The sequence below is a fragment of the Bufo gargarizans genome, chromosome 3, assembly GCF_014858855.1.
Source record: "Bufo gargarizans isolate SCDJY-AF-19 chromosome 3, ASM1485885v1, whole genome shotgun sequence".
In the NCBI taxonomy this organism is placed as follows: Eukaryota; Metazoa; Chordata; class Amphibia; order Anura; family Bufonidae; genus Bufo; species Bufo gargarizans.
The window spans coordinates 461,830,149-461,851,524 of NC_058082.1; positions in this window are offsets into that span (position 1 = coordinate 461,830,149).

Here is a 21,376-nt window from a genome sequence, read left to right on the forward strand (position 1 = left end):
TGTGCTGACGACAAGACCCGAGTGGTTTGCACGCTGTGCCATCAGAGCCTGAAGCGAGGCATTAACGTTCTGAACCTTAGCACAACCTGCATGACCAGGCACCTGCATGCAAAGCATGAACTGCAGTGGAGTAAACACCTTAAAAACAAGGAACTCACTCAGGCTCCCCCTGCTACCTCTTCTGCTGCTGCCGCCTCGGCCTCTTCCTCCGCCTCTGGAGGAACGTTGGCACCTGCCGCCCAGCAAACAGGGGATGTACCACCAACACCACCACCTCCGTCACCAAGCATCTCAACCATGTCACAAGGCAGCGTTCAGCTCTCCATCTCACAAACATTTGAGAGAAAGCGTAAATTTCCACCTAGCCACCCTCGATCCCTGGCCCTGAATGCCAGCATTTCTAAACTACTGGCCTATGAAATGCTGTAATTCAGGCTGGTGGACACAGACAGCTTCAAACAGCTCATGCCGCCACTACTTCTCCAAGAGAGCCGCGCCTTCCCTGCACAACCAAGTATCCGATAAAATCAAGTGTTCACTGCGCAACGCCATCTGTGGCAAGGTCCACCTAACCACAGATACGTGGACCAGTAAGCACGGCCAGGGACGCTATATCTCCCTAACTGCACACTGGGTAAATGTAGTGGCGGCTGGGCCCCAGGCGGAGAGCTGTTTGGCGCACGTCCTTCCGCCGCCAAGGATCGCAGGGCAACATTCTTTGCCTCCTGTTGCCTCCTCCTCCTACTCGGCTTCCTCCTCCTCTTCTTCCACCTGCTCATCCAGTCAGCCACACACCTTCACCACCAACTTCAGCACAGCCCGGGGTAAACGTCAGCAGGCCATTCTGAAACTCATATGTTTGGGGGACAGGCCCCACACCGCACAGGAGTTGTGGCGGGGTATAGAACAACAGACCGTCGAGTGGTTGCTGCCGGTGAGCCTCAAGCCTGGCCTGGTGGTGTGCGATAATGGGCGAAATCTCGTTGCAGCTCTGGGACTAGCCGGTTTGACGCACATCCATTGCCTGGCGCATGTGCTGAATTTGGTGGTGCAGAAGTTCATTCACAACTACCCCCACATGTCAGAGCTGCTGCATAAAGTGCGGGCCGTCTGTTTGCGCTTCCGGTGTTCACATCCTGCCGCTGCTTGCCTGTCTGCGCTACAGCGTAATTTCGGCCTTCCCGCTCACCGCCTCATATGCGACGTGCCTACCAGGTGGAACTCCACCTTGCACCTTGCAGATGCTGGACAGACTGTGCGAGCAGCAGCAGGCCATAGTGAGGTTTCAGCTGCAGCACGCATGGGTCAGTCGCACTGCGGAACAGCACCACTTCACCACCAATGACTGGGCCTCCATGCGAGACCTGTGTGCCCTGTTGCGCTGTTTCGAGTACTCCACCAACATGGCCAGTGGCGATGACGCCGTTATCAGCGTTACAATACCACTTCTATGTCTCCTTGAGAAAACACTTAGGGCGATGATGGAAGAGGAGGTGGCCCAGGAGGAGGAGGTACAAATGTGGCCAGCCAGGGCCCACTACTGGAGGACGAGGATGAGGAGGAGGTGGAGGAGGATGAGGATGAAGCATGTTCACAGCGGGGTGGCACCCAACGCAGCTCGGCCCCATCATTGGTGCGTGGCTGGGGGGAAACGCAGGACGATGACGATACGCCTCCCACAGAGGACAGCTTGTCCTTACCTCTGGGCAGCCTGGCACACATGAGCGACTACACGACAGCAGAGTTGCCCACATTTTAACGTGTGCGGACTACTGGGTTGCCACCCTGCTGGATCCACGGTACAATGTGCCCACCTTACTTCTTGCACTGGAGCGTGATAGGAAGATGCGCGAGTACAAGCGCACATTGGTAGACGCGCTACTGAGAGCATTCCCAAATGTCACAGGGGAACAAGTGGAAGCCCAAGGCGAAGGCAGAGGAGGAGCAAGAGGTCGCCAACGCAGCGGTGTCACGGCCAGCTCCTCTGAGGGCAGGGTTAGCATGGCAGAGATGTGGAAAAGTTTTGTCAACACGCCACAGCTAACTGCACCACCACCTGATACGGAACGTGTTAGCAGGAGGCAACATTTCACTAACATGGTGGAACAGTACGTGTGCACACCCCTCCACGTACTGACTAATGGTTCGGCCCCATTCAACTTCTGGGTCTCCAAATTGTCCACGTGGCCAGAGCTAGACTTTTATGCCTTGGAGGTGCTGGCCTGCCCGGCGGCCAGCGTTTTGTCTGAACGTGTATTCAGCACGGCAGGGGGCATCATTACAGACAAACGCAGCCGCCTGTCTACAGCCAATGTGGACAAGCTGACGTTCATAAAAATTAACCAGGCATGGATCCCACAGGACCTGTCCATCCCTTGTGCAGATTAGACATTTATAACTACCTCCCCTTAACCATATATTATTGTACTCCAGGGCACTTCCTCATTCAATCCTCTTTTTATTTTCATTTTACCATTATATTGCGGGGCAACCCAAAGTTGAATAAACCTCTCCTCTGTCTGGGTGCCGGGGCCTAAAAATATCAGTGGCCTGTTCCAGTGTTGGGTGACATGAAGCATGATTCTCTGCTATGACATGAAGCCTGAATCTCTGCTATGGGACCTCTCTCCTCTGTCTGGGTGCCAGGGCCTAAAAATATCTGACAGTGGCCTGTTCCAGTGTTGGGTGACATGAAGCCTGATTCTCTGCTATGACATGAAGCCTAATTCTCTGCTATGGGACCTCTCTCCTCTGTCTGGGTGCCGGGGCCTAAAATATCTGACAGTGGCCTGTTCCAGTGTTGGGTGACATGAAGCCTGATTCTCTGCTATGACATGAAGCCTGATTCTCTGCTATGACATGAAGCCTGATTCTCTGCTATGGGACCTCTCTCCTCTGTCTGTGTGCCGGGGCCTAAATATCTGACAATGGCCTGTTCCAGTGGTGGGTGACGTGAAGCCTGATTCTCTGCTATGACATGAAGCCTGATTCTCTGCTATGGGACCTCTCTCCTCTGTCTGGGTGCCGGGGCCTAAATATCTGACAATGGCCTGTTCCAGTGGTGGGTGACGTGAAGCCTGATACTCTGCTATGATATGAAGCCTGATTCTCTGCTATGGGACCTCTCTCCTCTGTCTGGGTGCCGGGGCCTAAATATCTGACAATGGGCTGTTCCAGTGGTGGGTGACGTGAAGCTTGATTCTCTGCTATGACATGAAGCCTGATTCTCTGCTATGACTTGAAGCCTGATTCTCTGCTATGGGACCTCTCTCCTCTGTCTGGGTGCCGGGGCATAAATATCTGACAATGGCCTGTTCCAGTGGTGGGTGACGTGAAGCCTGATTCTCTGCTATGACATGAAGCCTGATTCTCTGCTATGGGACCTCTTTCCTCTGTCTGGGTGCCGGGGCCTAAATATCTGTCAGTGGCCTGTTCCAGTGGTGGGTGACATGAAGCCTGATTCTCTGCCATGAGACCTCTCTCCAATTGATATTGGTTAATTTTATTTTTATTTTAATTCATTTCCCTATCCACATTTGTTTGCAGGGGATTTAGCTACATTTTGCTGCCTTTTTGCAGCCCTCTAGCCCTTTCCTGGGCTATTTTACAGCCTTTTTAGTGCCGAAAAGTTTGGGTCCCCATTGACTTCAATGGGGTTCGGGGCGAAGTTCGGGTCGAGTTTGGATCCCGAACCCGAACATTTCCGGGAAGTTCGGCCGAACTTCTCGAACTCGAACATCCAGGTGTTCGCTCAACTCTAGTTACCACAAAGAGTGAGGAAATTCGGATTTGGTGTGAATCTAATAATTCCTGAAATTCGGATCGAATTCCATTTCGTCAGCTTCGATTCACTCATCTCTAGACTTGATCAACAAGGTGTATGATCTGAATGGCTCATTACTTTTGTTGGGCAACTGGGCATGTTTGAAATCTGCTGCTGAGTGTATGCTCAATCAATGTCATATATTTGATGGACTATGGACACCATAGATATATATCGGGATATATTTCTGGTATAAACTCTGAACACAGTGCCCAAACACAATGTGAGTCTAGCATTAAAGCAAGCCTTTTAGTCTTGCCTTTGCTAAAGCTTGTTCTTCTCTATATACATGCAGAAATGACCCGATCAACTCTTTCTCATTGCTGGTTTATTATACCTTATAATTATTTCCTCCTTTGCCATAGTAGAAGTCTACTCTCAGACTTCCTGGTGAGCCTGTGATTGGCTTGTGTTTATACACAGCAGCCAATCTGAAGAGGCTGAGCTTCTGGGGTGAAGGAGAGTGCAGCATCCTGGTGAGACAGGAGGTGTGTCCCAGTCTACCTCAGATTCCCTTTGAGGCTCTTTAGCTAAGTTCTAGTAATAGATTAGGGTTCTGGCCGAGCTAATAAGCAGCAAACAGCAAGATCTGGAGAGAATAAATAGCTGGTATACATAATCTGATACTTACTTACATATCACTTTTGAGCTCTAGACTAGGTGTTCCCACCTCAGATATTTATGTCATATTCACAGAATATGCCATAAATGTTTGATAGATACAGGCCCCATCTCTGGGATCCACACTTATCTTTCTTTATAACTCATCGTTATAACTCCCTGGGCTACCAAGCCTGGATGTGGTGGCCAGACTGGGCCGAAACCTTGGAAACAGCTGAGCAGCTAGGTTTCCATAACTCTCTTTCACTTGCTTGGGAGGTATGCTATAAACAGAGTAGCACAGCCCACTCGGCTGTTTCTGTAGTTCTACCCATCTCTACAATGGCGTAACTAAACTGACTGGGACCCAGAGCAAATTTCTTTGCAACCTCACCCTCACGTGCAACTCCACTCCTGTCGCTAGTCAAGATCGAGCTCTCAGACGAGGCTTGGCAGCCGCTCCATCTGTTTCCTACACGTATATACTGTAGGTCAGGTCACTATACATAATGTCATTGTATAATACAGTTGAGGGGGCCCTGACAATAAAATATCCTCCTGAGGAGGCCCTTTGTGAGTTCGGGCCCCAAAGCAGCCGCTTCCTCTGCTTTCCCTATAGCTACACCCCTGTACCTCTAGGCGGGACAGGGTAGGGGGTGGAACCCTGCTCTAAAGTTGGGACCTGCATCTGTCAAATATTTATGGCCTATCCTGTTGCTATGCAATCAATGTTTGGGATGGGAATACCCTTTGAAGCCAAAACCAATTTCAGTGTCCATGACATAACTAGTGGTGCAACGCCAAAACTGCAACTGATTCAACATGTTCCTTCCTAATATGAATATGACTATAGTACAGAACAATACATAGCATATATTTGGTATGTAGCTCAGCTTTGTATGGGATAAGTGTTTTTTTTTTTTATTATCCCTATTTCTGCTTTAGTGTGCATCCTATGTATATAAGGTCCCATCTATTGCAGAATATGAATTCAGCGCGGATTAATGGCATTTTTACCAAATACAGAGCCTGATGGAGAAGATGTCTGGGTTTGTGTAAATTTTATCGTGTTTTCCCTCTCCCCTGAGCCATAGGGGCTCTTTCCTTATGTGATAGCTGCATATTAAACTCAGCTAGATGCACTAGCGGCAGAAAAACAGGAGTACGATTCGATCTTAGATAGGGAGATTGAGCTTATACCCCGCAATACTATCTCCATTAGAAATTAGTAGTGTTCACTGGGGAAATGCCATTAAAATTAGATTAGAGAATCTGTGCTTAAATGCAGGAGAGCAAAATTCTCATTAACCCCATCAACACTGGATGGGACAACCCAGGCACACTATATACCGCTTTTAGAAAAAGCAATCCTAGAGCATTAACTAATAGATCCGTGTTCCTGGTACGCAGGGAAATCTTCTTAGTGAGCGGTGATCTATTTTAGAAGCAGCAAATAAATCCAGGCCTAGGAGAAATCCAGCAGCTCAGTATGTGCCAGAATTGCTTGCGTCCGAGCAAGGCCGTCAGTGAACCCAGACCTCGCGCTTTAACCTTTTCTCATGCATTGAATATGCACTCGATATCCGGCTCATGAAGCTGTATGCTGAGTTTCTGGCATCTACAGCTATAACCCAAGGTTATTGGCAATGAATAATGAGTAACGAGTGCGTGAGATAGAAGTGCGGAATGCAATTACTGTCTGGATATCCCATTCAGTAGGAACATTCTTTTATTCATCTCATCTGACACAGTTACTGTCTCAATTTCTAATTCGAGGAGGATCAGCAAGCGCACTCATCTATCTAGGTTTAGAATTTTTTTGGGATCTTTCAAATGTAATCTATTACCCAGAAACACAATAAAAATGGTGTCATCCCTACTTCCAGGTGGATGGCACCATATTGCTAATTTTCATCCCCATTCCCATTGATTAGTATCTTATGGATGCTACGCAGCGCTAAGATCTGGGAGCTTCTAGGATATGAATCCTTTGCTGACCATTACTTGGTAAACTGCATTGTATTATTTTTAAAGGGGCTATCCCATGACTAATGTCAAATATAAAAATCAGAATTACAGTACATGACAGTCTCTTTCTAACAAAGCAAAACCTGCCCTGTACCTCACATGGATCCAGTGCTCTCTTCATTCATTGCTCCAATTGCTCTGCCGGGGGAAGGGGGGGGGGGGTAGCTTTCTCAGGGGGCCTAACCTGTCTGCTATGGCTGAGGCAGTTGAAGGATGGAACAGCAGGAGGTGCTATACAGATAGATTTAATTAAATAACTCAGTAGCTATTACAGGGGCGTTGCTAGGGTCTGAAAACATCCGGGGCACAAGCCCACTGTGTTGAAATTTGCATAATAAGAATTAACATACAAGCCAACGTACTTAAAGAGGACCTTTCAGCGATTATGACAGTGTGAACTAAGAATACAGATATGTAGAGCGGCGCCCGGGGATCTCACTGCACTTACTATTATCCCTGGGCGCCGCTCCGTTCTCCCGCTATGCCCTCCGGTATCTCCGCTCACAAAGTTATGGTAGGTGGAGTCTGCCCTTGTTCTGCTGTAGCGCTGGCCAATCGCATTGCAGAGCTCACAGCCTGGGAGAAAATAACCTCCCAGGCTGTGAGCTCTGCGCTGCGATTGGCCAGCGCTACAGCAGAACAAGGACAGACTCCGCCTACCATAACTTAGTGACTGAAATCTCTGCCTACTATAACTTAATGAGCGGAGATACCGGAGAACATAGCAGGAGAACGGAGCGGCGCCCTGGGGATAATAGTAAGTGCAGTGAGATCCCCGGGCACTGCTCTCCATGTCTGTATACTTAGTTCACATTGTCATAATCGCTGAAAGGTCCTCTTTAAATAACAGATTTTATTCTTCCATATAATACAACATTCGTTAACTTTCCAATATCTGTTATGTTTCATTTCCTCACCACCTCAGAAATCTTTGCTTTGGGCCCTTTAATATTGATGGGAGTGAACCCTGGGCAACCCCACAGTTCATCCCCCCACCCTCCTTGTACTTGTTCCGCTGATCCGCTACTTACCTGATTATACTGGTGGGCCATCTTTTAACTTTTTACATTTTCAGGATGTTTTTTATTTTATATTTTTGATTTAATTGATTTGTTTATTTAAAGGGGTTTTACAGCTGTAAAGCACTAGCTGCAGAGGTGACCAGGTAATTGGCTGCAGAGGTCACATGCCCCTGTGTCAAAATGTCATGGCAGGAAACACAGAGCAACAGGAGACCAGACACGGTCGGTATGGGAGCAACCAAGGATTTGTTAGGTGGTTACTGCTTTTAATTTTTATTTTTAGCAGTACTCTTAGCAGTTTTAACCATCACTTATTTCACCTAAAAAAAACTCCTTTATCTTTTTCACACTTATTGCCCTGAGACTAGGGAAAGCTGGGGTGGCAATGATCTGTTTTCCCGACATTTCACTGTATCCAGATCACAGATAATAGTGATCTAATGCCTGTTAGCAATTATCTATATGCAAGGTTTGCTGAGAGGACATAGATCATGTCCCCCTCTCTTTCATCTCATAGTGATATCGTCATGCCGTGATATGCTGTAATGTCATCATGGCATAACAGGTTTCCATAACACATCAAGGAGGCTTCTTGCATTGAGGTCCCAGTGCTGAACACATTACTCACTTTGAAGGTAACCTGACAGGTTGAACATGGTGTCTGGGCCACAGACAGCATCTTATAGAGCAGGAGGAGCTGAGCAGATTAATCTATAGTTTTGTGAGAAAAGATTTAGTGTAAATTGCATTTTATACATTTAAATTCCTGCACATTTTGGGCTTTGAAGTCAAGGATATGGTCCTATCAGTGGTTGACAGATATGCACAGTCATGGAGGGAAGGCTGTCAATCACTGATAGGACCATCTCCTTGACTTCAAAGCCCAGAATGAATAAATCACAAGTTAAACTAAATCTTTTCCTACAAAAATATATATCAATCTGCTCCGCTCCTCCTTCTCTATAATATGGTTGCTGTAGCTCAAACACCACATTCAATCTGACAGGTTCTCTTTGAATGCTTTGTTTAGGGCTTCCATGAGTTACCTCAGGAGAGCCCGATCTCTTTGATGGCATAACTATCTGCCATTAATGTAAGGTGGTGAACTACTGTATATTAAAACTGGGGTTTCATTCCCCAGTTTTAATCTAATTTGCTCTGGAGTGAGGTGCTCCTATTTTGTTAAGTAGTGTAGGTCTCTTAATAAATTAGGCAAGTCTCTGGCCCCATGCTCAAAAGTCAAATCTAAAGCAGCGCTATAAAGTAGGATAGATTTGAACTAATATTTATGCCAGCTTGTGGCATAAATCATAGTAAATTTGCTGGACTGAAAGAGACCACAAACAACCCCACTTCTATCCCCCACCTTTTTGGAAAAGTGGCACACATGGTGTAAAATTGCAAAAAGTCTAAATAGTTAACTTTTTTAAACCCGAAAAATCCAGCACCATTGATAATATCACTATGGACTGTTGATATATGCTCTGGACTGGACAGTACGAATATCTACAGATTGGTGATGCGAAGGGGTTAGATTATTTTTTTTTTCTGTTTTAAAATTTTGGTAGTGTTAATTTTTATTTTTTATGTGAACATGAACAGTGGGCAACCTAGTCACTAAAAGTTGATATTTCTTGTTCTCTGTAATGGTGGGCTTATACTGCCTGATTGTTGAGCAAATTATCGGGAACAAGCATTGCGTTCATTCACGATAATCTGCCTGTGTAAAAGTGTCGCAGATCACCTGATGAACAAGCAAATGCATTTTACTGCCCAGAAACATTAGTATGTATCAGGATAAGCTTGCACGTCCCTGTACACTGGAGAAGATTGCTGTATGTAAATGCAGCTCTTCGCCTCCACTGACTAGCTGGAAGTTATTGGGAAGAAACAGTCCCTTCCCGATAATTGTGTGCTCCATTGGGCTGTCTAAATCTACCTTTACTTGTCAGCTTTGCTGTATAAAGTACAGGCACAGGATGAGGATAATCATCTCATTATCATTAGCGAGTTGGTGGGCGAGTAATTGACAACTGTATTGTACTGCTGGAAGCCTTGATAAGGTAGAATATCAACAGATAAGGCTCTGTATGTGGCTATCCTGGTCTCTGGGGGAGAAGTCTGGACTCTATCACTTGCGAGAGATTGTAAAACCCTATGACATTTCTCTGTCAATTGACTCTCATGCATTTTAGCTGCCATAAACCAAGCATACCCTACTGTGCCTACTATACATGAAATACTGGAAGGAAATGTGTGTCTTTAAAAAGGACCTGTCACCACTAAATGTAGTGCAAACTGCAGGAGGTACTGTATGTTGTAGAGCAAGATAAACCAATCAGATATGTTTTTGTGGGAAAACTTATATGCAAAGAGGTATCTCCCAAGAAAAAGAACCATCTTGCCAGTGCCACCTATTGGAAGTGGCTCCCTATGAGTCAAGATTCAACTTTCCAACAAGCCTTGGGATTTGACAAGGGAATGTAGCCAGACCAGATATCCATCCGCAGACTGATATTTCAGGGTGCTTGCCCCAAACAGTACAAAGTAGGATTCTGGCTGGCTCATTGTGATGCCTTGGAAGCAGCTTAGGCAGGGTGTTGAATCTCCTTAAAGAGACCAGTTCTGTATGGAGACTTACTTAAAGTACTCCATGGTATGGAAACTTATTGGCAATGCTCCATGGGAAATTAATATGCAAAGAGTTATCATGAAGGAGATCCATCGCGACAGAACCATTTATTGGAAGTGGTTCCCTATGAGTGAAGATCAAACTTTCGAACAAACCTTGGGATTTGACAAGGGAATATAGCCGGGTCAGATATGGCTCAGCTACATTTTTATTTTATTTATTTATTTTACACAATAATATAGCGCTGCTATATTCCGCAGCACTTTACAGACATTAGCATCACACTGTCCCCAATAGGACTCACACTCTAAATTCCCTATAAGTATGTCTTTGGAGTGTGGGAGGAAACCAGAATAACCGGAGGAAACTCACGCAAACACAGGGAGAACATACAAACTCCATCAGATGTTTTCCTTAGTTGGATTCGAACCTAGGACCCCAGTGCTGCTTCTTTGTGGGAAAACTTTTTATTTTGTACATATATATCTATGCTATTTTTTACTTTAGTTGTACATGGGGGAGGTGATAGCAATTGTAATTGATAGCATTCTCTGTGTAAGTATTGTAGGAAGGCGCAAGGGTCCGTCATTGACGGAAGGTACGTGTCACCGAGGTTCCTGGCCTCGGTGAGATAAGAACTGGTTATTTTATGTGTCAGCCGCAGCTAGTGCTCGCTGACACTGTTTATTCTTAGTGTGGCTGAAAAGCCGATCCGGGCCGGTTCTTATTGGGAGCAGCCAAAGAGCAGGGTGGGTGGCTGTTCCCCACGTCCAGGCCAGGTTTTGGGCTGGGGTTTAAAAGCTCAGCCAGAAGCTCAGCTGGGTGTGGTATGTTCCTCCAAGTGAGAGTGGAGCTGTGAAGGCTCTGGGTTTCTAGGAGCTGCATGAGAGCCACCAGCTGGAAGCCAGGCGCCCTAAAAGCCTGCTGTGGATATCCAGGTGACATGTTTGTTTGAGTTTGCTGGACTTTTTGCTGGGTGAAAAACCACGGAGGAATTCCTGCGGTGTGAATTAACACCAGGACAAGTGTTTGTGTTATTTTGTTCTTTGTTGTGTGAATAAACACTGACTTTTGCTTTACAACCTTGTTTTTGCCTCTGTACTGCGTCCGCTTACCCTGCCTACCAGAGCGAATCCCTACAGTATGTATACAGCGATTGCTGTCAGTCACTGGTAGCTGCACACTGAGGTGGTATTAAGTGTAAAGAGAGCAGAGATATAAATGAAAAAAGGTGTACTGAATCTATAACATGGTTGACTGACAAATATCTCAGTATTCTACTGTATGTGTAATGTGTATACAATCAGTCACTAAGAACACCTCCCCCGTGTAGAAATGAAGCCAAAAAAACAGAGATATAAATGTATAAATAACAAGTTTTAAATATTTTCCCTCTAAAACTATATATCAATCTGCTCAGCTCATCCTGCACTATAATATGCTTCCTGAAAATTGCACTGCATTTTGTGGTGACAGGTTCTGTATAACGTGGCCACCCCAAGCCAGAGATTTGAAGTAAAAAATAAATACACAAAAAAGAGCAAACACATTATAATCATCTATAAATTAAAATAGTAACCAATGAAACTAAAATGAAGTATATGGCAAATCCCCACATAGTGTGCTCTCTCTCATTGCTGCACAAAATCAAGAAGGGCCCATAAATTTCTATGGAGCCTGTGTCCTGCAGGCAGGAGAGAGAGTATGCTGTGTGAGCGCTTATTTCTCCTTGTTCTAGCGATCGGTGGTGGCCTCAGCACAGTATTTACATTTCAAAACCCATACCTTATTAATTTTTCAGTCTACATAGATGTACGAGGGCTCGTTTAATGTGGAATGTGTTGTATTTTTTTTAATGCCATCTGTTTGAGATAAAACCAATGTATTGTATAGCTCTTAGAATATTTTTGGGGGATGACAGTGTAAAAAAAAAAACAATGCAACACCATTGTTTTTAGGGTTTGGTTTTTATGGTGTTCACTGCGGGTCAGTACAATTATGGAAATATAAATGTATATGGCATTTCTTTTAGTATTTTTTAAGGAGTTAGGCAGCCAGTAAATATTGATGGCCTCTCCTTTGGATAGATCATCAATATCTGATCGGTGGGGGCCTGACTCCCAGCACCCCTTTTAATCAGCTGTTTGAAGAGGAGGCAGAGCTCTGTGCGCTACTTCCTCTTAAAGATTATACTGCGCATCGTCTGGAATTACAAGTGCTTACATAGGGACCTCTTTTTCATCTTTTCAGCAGCACATCCACCAATTTCCAGGCTTCTCATCTGCTGTCCAAGATGACCGCAGACTATATGAGAAGTACTGTGTAATTGGTAGTCCAATACACTTCCTGCATGTCCCATCCTGTCCACAGATTGGCCACCACTTCTCAAGTGAGCAGTGCTGGCTAATCCGATGGCACCAGGAAGTCTCTTGGGCTACAATATTTCTTAGGTAGTCTGGGAATTAGTGCTGCCATCTTGGATGGCAGAAGAGGAACCTAGGAACTGTTGGATCTCCAACCAAAAAAGAGGGTGCCAGGTAAGTGCTCTGTTTGTTCCCCAGTTCATTTTTTTTATTTTTTTTCTTGAACTGGAAAGTCGCTTTTACCATCAGTCCACTTATCAGGACAGAACAAGGAGCATATGTATATGTTATGATATTATGTATATCTTTGTTGGTTACAAAGGGTTTAAAACGAGAGTAGCACTAATATACTTTCTATCTATGTTTTTTGGTATTCCTTTTTACCAGTCCCCTTTCCAGGCCACGGTAAGAGATATAATTAGAAAATTATTAAGGCATATTAAAAACAATAATCATAAATTGCTAAAGCATTTAGCAACTATGAAATCATTTTTAGACGTTATATTCAAAAGAAATATTGTTGGTACGAATGTAGACCTGAAACACCATTATACAAGCCCAGGAGGAATGAACGGAGAATTTACAAGCTGTCCTACCTCTGAGAGGGGGCTTTAGTGAAGCACTAATATGTTTTGGAAGTATTTACTGATGTTGATTTGTTTAAGGTTTTGTAGAAGAGAGCAACAAAATTAAATGATGGAATGTGCTGTCTGGTCTAGTAGGAATAAGAAATGAATTTATCATGAAATTTTCTGTAATGTTGTCCATACATTCCAATATTGTATTTACCATGGGTGCTCCCACTGACACTATGTAGAAATCTAAATTATAACTATGCATAGTCACCACCTATTACATTACAGTAACACATTGGTGGGCCCAGCGCAAAGGTTTCACGAGTAGGCACCCACTTTCACACTGCAGCAGCACTGCAGTAGAAATAAGTTTGCATATATAGTGCAGCATACCAAGGACAAATCTCATATGTCTGTGCTACTGATTAGCTTGTACTCAGGCTGTGCAGCAGTTAGAGATACCAAGCCTTGTTTTAAAGCTTACAATCTACAAGAACAGCATTGGGACTTACAGCGTTTAGAAACATGCAGCTATTGCAGAAGGCACTCACTCTGTACATAGTGTGGGGGTGCTCAGTGAAGAAGTGCATAACACAGTAATTGATAGAAGACCCATGGCACTCCTCAGTTTTGAATGCAATTAAGAGACAATTTACTTATGCACAATCAATAAACAAAGTAGATTATACATAGGCTCATTGAGTGTTTGTACAGTGACTGAACAGGAGTTCATGTTCTGGTCCTAGCCAGGACCTTGTTCACAACAAGTCACATAGAGGAAGTATAGGAAGAGGTCAGAGGAGCACACAGAGTGCTCGGAGTGGTGAAGAAGCGCCAAGCTGTGCTCAAGAAAGGAGCAGGTCTGACTCCCCACCCGATTTCTAAAGGCTATATATCCTAATATAGAACAGCAAGCGATCTTAGTGTTCTTAAAGCAGCCCTCCCTATTCAGCCTGCTAATATGTCATGCAGGGTGGAGGAGGAGAGTGAGGCAAGTGGGGCACATGCTGACTGGCTGCAGGAGGAGAGAAGAGACATAGCCTTCTCTGTCTCTCTAATTATACATGCCAGGGGTGTATAACATGGCTTTCTGTGCATGTTATCAACCACCCCTCTCCATCAGTCAGAGAGCTCTTTCATTGTCACATATGGGGTCTTTTTTCCAGAGCAGGTGTCAGAAGATGAGTACTTGCTCATTTCATCACTCCCTCTTCACCTAATTAGCCTCTTTATTGATCCCACGATCCAGATGTTTTACCAGCATTGTGTCATTTTTTTTATACTAAGCCACCCCTATATCTCTACCTAATGCTTATCTATACATACCCAATGCAGTCCAATCCCTTTTGCGCCCCACATAGTAGTTATGTCCCTTAACAATAGAATACTTCACTATTGCCCCTTTCACAGTAGTGCCCCACACAACAAGGCCTCATTCACATTTTCATGTCAGTATGTGAAAAAGTGTCCTTATTCAATGCGTGAAGATGTCCGTGAAGGATCCGTGGTTGGTCCATGTGTCAGTTTTTACCCTCTGTGTGTCATTCATAATCCACGGACATTGCTCAGCTGAAAATTTATTTTTAAGAGCATTTCCTATCTGTCTTCCATGAAAAACAGATGCACCACGGATGCCATCCATGTTGTGTCCATGATTTTCATGGACCCATAGATTTCAATAGGCATGTTTGGTCCACATCACAGACCAAAGTAGTGCATGTCTCCATGTTTTTTTTACTGACCCACGGTCAGTAAAAAGTACTGATGTGTGAACAGCTGGATTACACCCAAGAGTGCTTAAAGAGCTCAGTTCAGTCATTGCTGTGCCCCTGTATATAATTTTTAAAGATTCTCTAGGGACTGGTACAGTGCCATGTGATTGGTGCAAGGCAAATGTGGTGCCTATATTCGAAAAAAGATCTAGGTCTGCCACAGGTAATTATAGACCAGTTAGTTTAACTTCATTTGTGGAAAAACATTTTGAAGGACCCTTAAGGGACTATATACAGGATTATGTGATTGTAAATAATATTATAAGTGATAACCAACATGGGTTTACCAAGGACAGAAGTTGTCAGACTAAGCTGATATGTTTTTATGAGAAGGTTAGTAGTAGCCTGGACAGAGGGGCGGCTGTGGATGTAGTGTTTCTGGATGTTGCAATGGCTTTTGATACTGTCCCTCAGAGACGTTTAATAAGTAAAGTAAGGTCTATAGGCTTAGAAAGTATAGTTTGTAATTGGATTGAAAACTGGCTGAAGGACTGTGTCTAGTTAGTTGTGGTCAATGATTCCTATTCAGAATGGTCCCGGGTTATAAGTGGTGTACCCCAAGGTTCAGTGCTGGGTCCTCTATTATTGAATTTATTTATTAATGATATCGAGGACAGGATTAATAGCACCATTTCTATTTTTGCAGATGACACTAAGCTGTGTAGTACTGTGCAGTCTATGGAAGATGTCCATAAACTACAAGCTGACTTAAACACTGTGAGTGATTGGGCATCAACTTGGCAAATAAGGTTCAATGTGGATAAATGTAAAGTTATGCATCTTGGTAGTAATAATCTCTGTGCTTCATATGTTCTAGGGGAGGTAACATTGGGGGAGTCACTTGTAGAGAAGGATTTGGGTGTCCTTGTAGATCATAGATTGAATAACAGCATACAATGTCAATCAGCTGCTTCTAAGGCCACCAACCAGATATTATCATGCGTTAAACGAGGCATGGACTAGCGGGGCAGGGATGCAATGCTACCACTTTACAAAGCATTGGTGCGGCCTCATCTGGAATATGCAGTTCAGTTCTGGGCACCAGACTATAGAAAGGATGCTCTGCAGCTGAAAAAAGTATAGAGGAGAGCGACTAAACTGATAAGAGGCATGTAGGGTCTTAGTTATGAAGAAAGATTAAAAATTTACGTTTATTTAGTCTTGAGAAGAGACGTCTAAGGGGGGACATGATTAACCTATGCAAATATATAAATGGGCCATACAAAAAATATGGAGAAAAACTGTTCCATGTAAAATGGAACGACGGGAGAAGAAAAAGTTCAGTCTCCAGAAGCTTTAAAACTACTTTACTGTGAGAACTGTGAATCTGTGGAATTGACTTCCTCAGGACGTGGTCACATCAGGAACAGTGGACAGTTTTAAAAAGGGTTTAGATGAATTCTTAAAAGTAAACAACATTAATGCTTATGAAAACATTTAGAAATCTGAGTCTCACTTCCTTCTGGGATTCGCATCCCCATCTATCCCTTGGTTGAACTTGATGGACTTATGTATTTTTTCAACCTTATTGATGGGTATGTGTGCTGTGTGTGAAAAACGCAAATGTGAATGAGGCCTAAGTACCTATGCACCCTTAGTGCCCCACACAGTAGGTATGCCCCTTTAATGCCCCCACAAAGTAGTTATGTTCCTTTAGTATACCCAAAGTAGTTTTGAACCCTTTATGCCTCCACACAGTAGTTATGCCCCCTTAGTGCCCTCACCCAGTAGTTATGCTCCCTTAGTGCCGTGACACAACACATACACCTTTAGTTCCCCCATGAAGTAGTTATATCCCATTGGTATTCCCACACAGCAGTTATGCCCCTAAGTCCCCCATACAGTAGTTATGCTCCATCAGTATTCCCACACAGCAGTTATGCCCCCTTAGTGCCCCCATATAGTAATTATTCCCCCTTAGCGCCTCCAACAATAATCATGTCCTCTTAGTGTCCCTACACAGTAGTTATTCCCTCTTAGTATCCCCCAGACAGTAGTTATTTCCCATTAGTGCCCCCCACACAGCAGAATGCCCCCACACACAGGAGAATGCCCCCTTAGTGCCCCCTCACAGTATTGCTGTTATGCTCCCCTTTAGTGTCTACTTTACAATAGTTTAGCCCCTCTTAGTTAGTGCCCATTTTACAATAGTGTAGCCCCCTTAGTTAGTGTCCATTTGACAATAGTGTAGCCCCCTTAGTTAGTGTCCATTTGACAATAACCTAACCCCCTTACAACAGTGAAGCCTGTACTGTTAATAAAATAAAAAAATAACACTCATCTAACTCCAATCCCACGGTGAATGGACATCCACAACAGGCACAATGAAGTGTCATCATTGCAGCTGCTGAGCTGAGTTCAATAGTATACAGACAGGGACTGATCATCATTCCCCAGCCTGTGCGCCCTTGTATTCAGCCCAGCAAGCACAATCATTTCAACACATCGCGCCTGCCTGCTGTGGAGAGCCCCAGCTGGGTGGAGCAGGGAGCTTCACCATTACATTCAACTTCATCTGTCTCTGCATTCCTGGGATAAGGAGACAGTTGAAAGTAGGACATACCTATCCCCCACAGGGCAGGCTCCAAATGGGGGACTGTCCCATCAGATCCAGGATGGCTAGGAGCTATGCAAACATCAATAATGTTTCCATTTTACACTGTCCCCATCCTGTCCATACCCGATCTTTATAGTAAAATATGCAGACCACTTCTCTAGTGATACCCGTTACATGCTGCAGTAACAGAGATAACGATTATCACTACAGAGGAATCTAATATATTTCTGACAGATGGAAACGATTTTCATCAGTCAGGGAAGACATTTTCACTCACTGACTGTCGCCATAAATAATTGTTTTCAAGTACTGTAGTTTTTCTTTTTTTTTTTTCTTTAAGTATTCAGCTGCCTTTCAGATGCGTGTAATACAGGGGCTTTTTTATGCTCGTATTATGAATGAATAAACCAGACTTCCTGATGTGCATCAGAACCAGAGTTATGGCACTGTAACTCATTTTCTTATGAACTGCAGGAGGTTCGGATGTTCATTCTATAATATGGGAGTAATAAAGCACCCATAATTAGACCAGTCTGAAAGCAGTCTTATTAGTTAAAAGGATTTTCCGATATTCTTGTACTGATGGCTTATCCTCAGGATAGGTAATCGGTATCTGATCAGTAGGGGTCCGATACCCAGGAGTCCCACTGATCAGCTGTTTGAGAAGGCAGTGGGGCTTCTCTGTGCTTTTCCTACCCCAGTAACATCACCTTCATCGATTATGTGGCCTAGGAGCAGGTTAGCCCCATTTAAGTGAATTGGCTAAAAGCAATACCAAGCACAGCCACTATAATATGTACGGCACTATGCTCGGTAAGCTGAGAGATGGCAGCAGTGCTCATAAGAGCCTTCTCAAAACAGCTGATCGGCAGGGGTCCCAGGTGTCCGACCCCCACCGATCAGAGCCATCAGTAAAACAAAATCTCAGAAAACCCTTTTAATGCATTATATATTAGGCTTAGAAATATATCATTTTTAATTAGGATTACAGTTTGTATAGGGGGATTGAAGTTATATACTATATAATTCCCAATACATGCATTCAAATTTTGGTTGCTACATTTCTGTGTTTTTTGCATTTTTTTTTAACAAATGCAGCAATGACTGTAGACAAGAATGCTATGTATGAACTTATCTATGAATTTACAATTTTGTTTGCAGACTATATTTTATTTATCATATGAAATATAGTACGCATTTTTGTTGTAAATTTGAATTTTAGTCCAATTTTTAATATAACCACTGAAAAGTTGCCAGAAGGTGGTTGAGCTTATTAATTATTAGCAAGACCGGCGTCAGCACCCGGCAAACCCGGGCAAGTGGCAGGGCCCACAGCTCCTGCCAGAAGCAATAAGCGCTTCCATCAATACCACAGCAGCACGATGTCCTCACACATCGTCCTGCTGATCTGTGTAGGAGGAGCAGGGCAGGCTAGGAATCAGCCTTTGCTCCTCCTATAGAGCAACACTGCAGCTGATGGGGAGCGCAGATCATGGGAGGAGCCAGGTGATTGATACGAGGAGTATTTATTGTTTTTTTTTTTTTCACTTCCTGTGAAGGTGGCATATCTGGGCATAACCACTGTGAAGGGGGCACTGGGCACATATCTTGGCATATCCACCGTAAGAGGGCACATATCTTGGCATATCTACTGTGAGGGGGGCACATATCTTGGCATATCTACTGTGAGGGGGGCACATATCTTGGCATATCTACTGTGAGGGGGCACATATCTTGGCATATTTACTGTGAGGGGGCACATATCTTGGCATATATACTATGAAGGGGGCATATCTTGGCATATCTACTGTGAGGGAGCACATATCTGTTAGTAGACCTGAGGGACTGAAACACTGGGTAGAAAATAAAAGTAGGCACATAAGGACTGATTCACATATATCCGCTCTGTAGCATGATCTGTGTAAGGTATTTATTTCTATAATGCATGCAGTTTCATTGCTGTAAGCGGCGTGCAAAATGCCACAAGGGGGCCCACTGAGACTTTATCGCCCAAGGGCCCACATGAACCTGGAGCCGACCCTGATTATTAGGTTATAATTTTACACAGTGCTGTGAAATCTGAGAAAATGTACATTTTGGTAAAATGGCAGCTGTTCCAAATATTGTATGTCCTCTGTTTCAGTGTTTGCAAGAGCACAAGCTGTTGTCGATGTATGCACTTGTGGTATAGATGAGAATTGTACACCTCAATATATTGAGTTTACATTATTTTTATGTGTAAACCTCTGCTTAGATGTGAGTTTTAGTTGCAAATGCTTGCTCTGATGCAAATTATTTTTAAATATTTCCTTTTTTTCCGCAAAGTTACATGACAAGCGTACTGTCGAGTCGTTCTCCCCTATTACCCCCCATTCCCAACCAAATAAAGACACAACACCTCAGGTGGATTTTATTTGCCACAGCAGCCATTTTATTAAATAACAAACATGCAATAAATAACATAAATAACCAACCCCAAAGGCCTTCCCACCTGAAGGCCCGCCCAAGGAACACATAAAACACGGGGAGGGTCCTTGGAGCCCCGCAAACCTGACAGGTAACTGCCCCACCCCTCAATTATATTGAATTACCTCTAGCCGATAAACGTCAGCTCAGAGGCAGAAGAAACGGTAACCATGGGCAATAAACGTTTACAGATACCTGCCATATTACACCTCAAATTCCAGAACCTGGAGAGTCCAGAGCCCATTTGGCTCCCTCCCCCCACGATCCACCATAACCACCAACTTCAAGGATCCACCACCCCCCTCGACACAACGTGGTGACACCTCACCTCCTTGCATCCCTCTACACCCGCAAAGCCAACACAATCCCGTCCTGCAAAGCCGAACACCATAAATCAATACCCACCCCATTCAAATGTACTCCATCACTCCTCCAAAACGCTCCCACATCCAACTCCCTATGATGCACCGCAAGACCGCCATTCCTCACCACAAAAACGACCTACTGCCCTATTAACTTTAATCCTGGCTTTGTAGACCCTCTCCGCTGAACCACCTGCAGGGAACACAAAATACAACACGTCAACAAAACTGCCGCCCTCACCTTCCCCCAACCTTGCACAAACTTCATTCCCACATCTCATAATAACGCAGGCCTAACATAGGACCGGAATCGGATGAACTCCCATCTACTAATGCGACGAATTACGTCATCCCTCAACCCCCGTCTAGCGGCCTCTGTGGCCTCGCAAATCCGAAAAGAGAAGGGCCTCTATCCAACCTTGCCAATTAAGCCTCTAGCACTGCTAAAAACTGGAACCGTGAACGAAAAGACCCATCCTCGTGAACCAACAGCGGCCCCCCACCCCCAACCTTTCCTCTCCAAAATTCATTAAGACACCGAACTGGGCACGCAACCAATCCCACTACCTGGTATAAAACAACCCGACAACCACAACCCAACTGATCCGTTTTCGACCTCCTAATACAAAATTCCACCCTATCAGCAAATAACACCACATCCTCTCTCTGAAGCCCACCTGCACGGCTCCTACGCGGACTGACCAATTCCCCAATGCGCAATGCCCCAAAAAAGGCCAAAGAAAAGGCTAACTGAAACAACCTAACCTCCCCAACCGACACACAAACCCGACCCAACTGCTCTTTCATGTCTGCTAACAGCGAAAAGGAAATAGGCCTACGCCGATCCTCCCTGGGAGACCCCCTCCTCCAACCCTTTAAAGCCTGCAACAACCAAAACGATTTTTTCACATCCGGCTTAGCCTTACACTTACAACCAAAAGCTACCCAAGCTAAAAACCTCCCCATTCTTGACACCGACCACCCCTCCTCTCTGCAATGCCCCACAAACAACAACAGAACCCTATCCTCTATACCGTTCCCCTGAAAATGCTGACACCATTCCACCCACAATCCCCATTTCTTATCATATGCCGCCTAGGTCCCTGCCGACAAGGATCCCCTCACCAACTCTCCAACCGACCAAATAGCAGATTCCACAACTTCTGGGGAAATCTC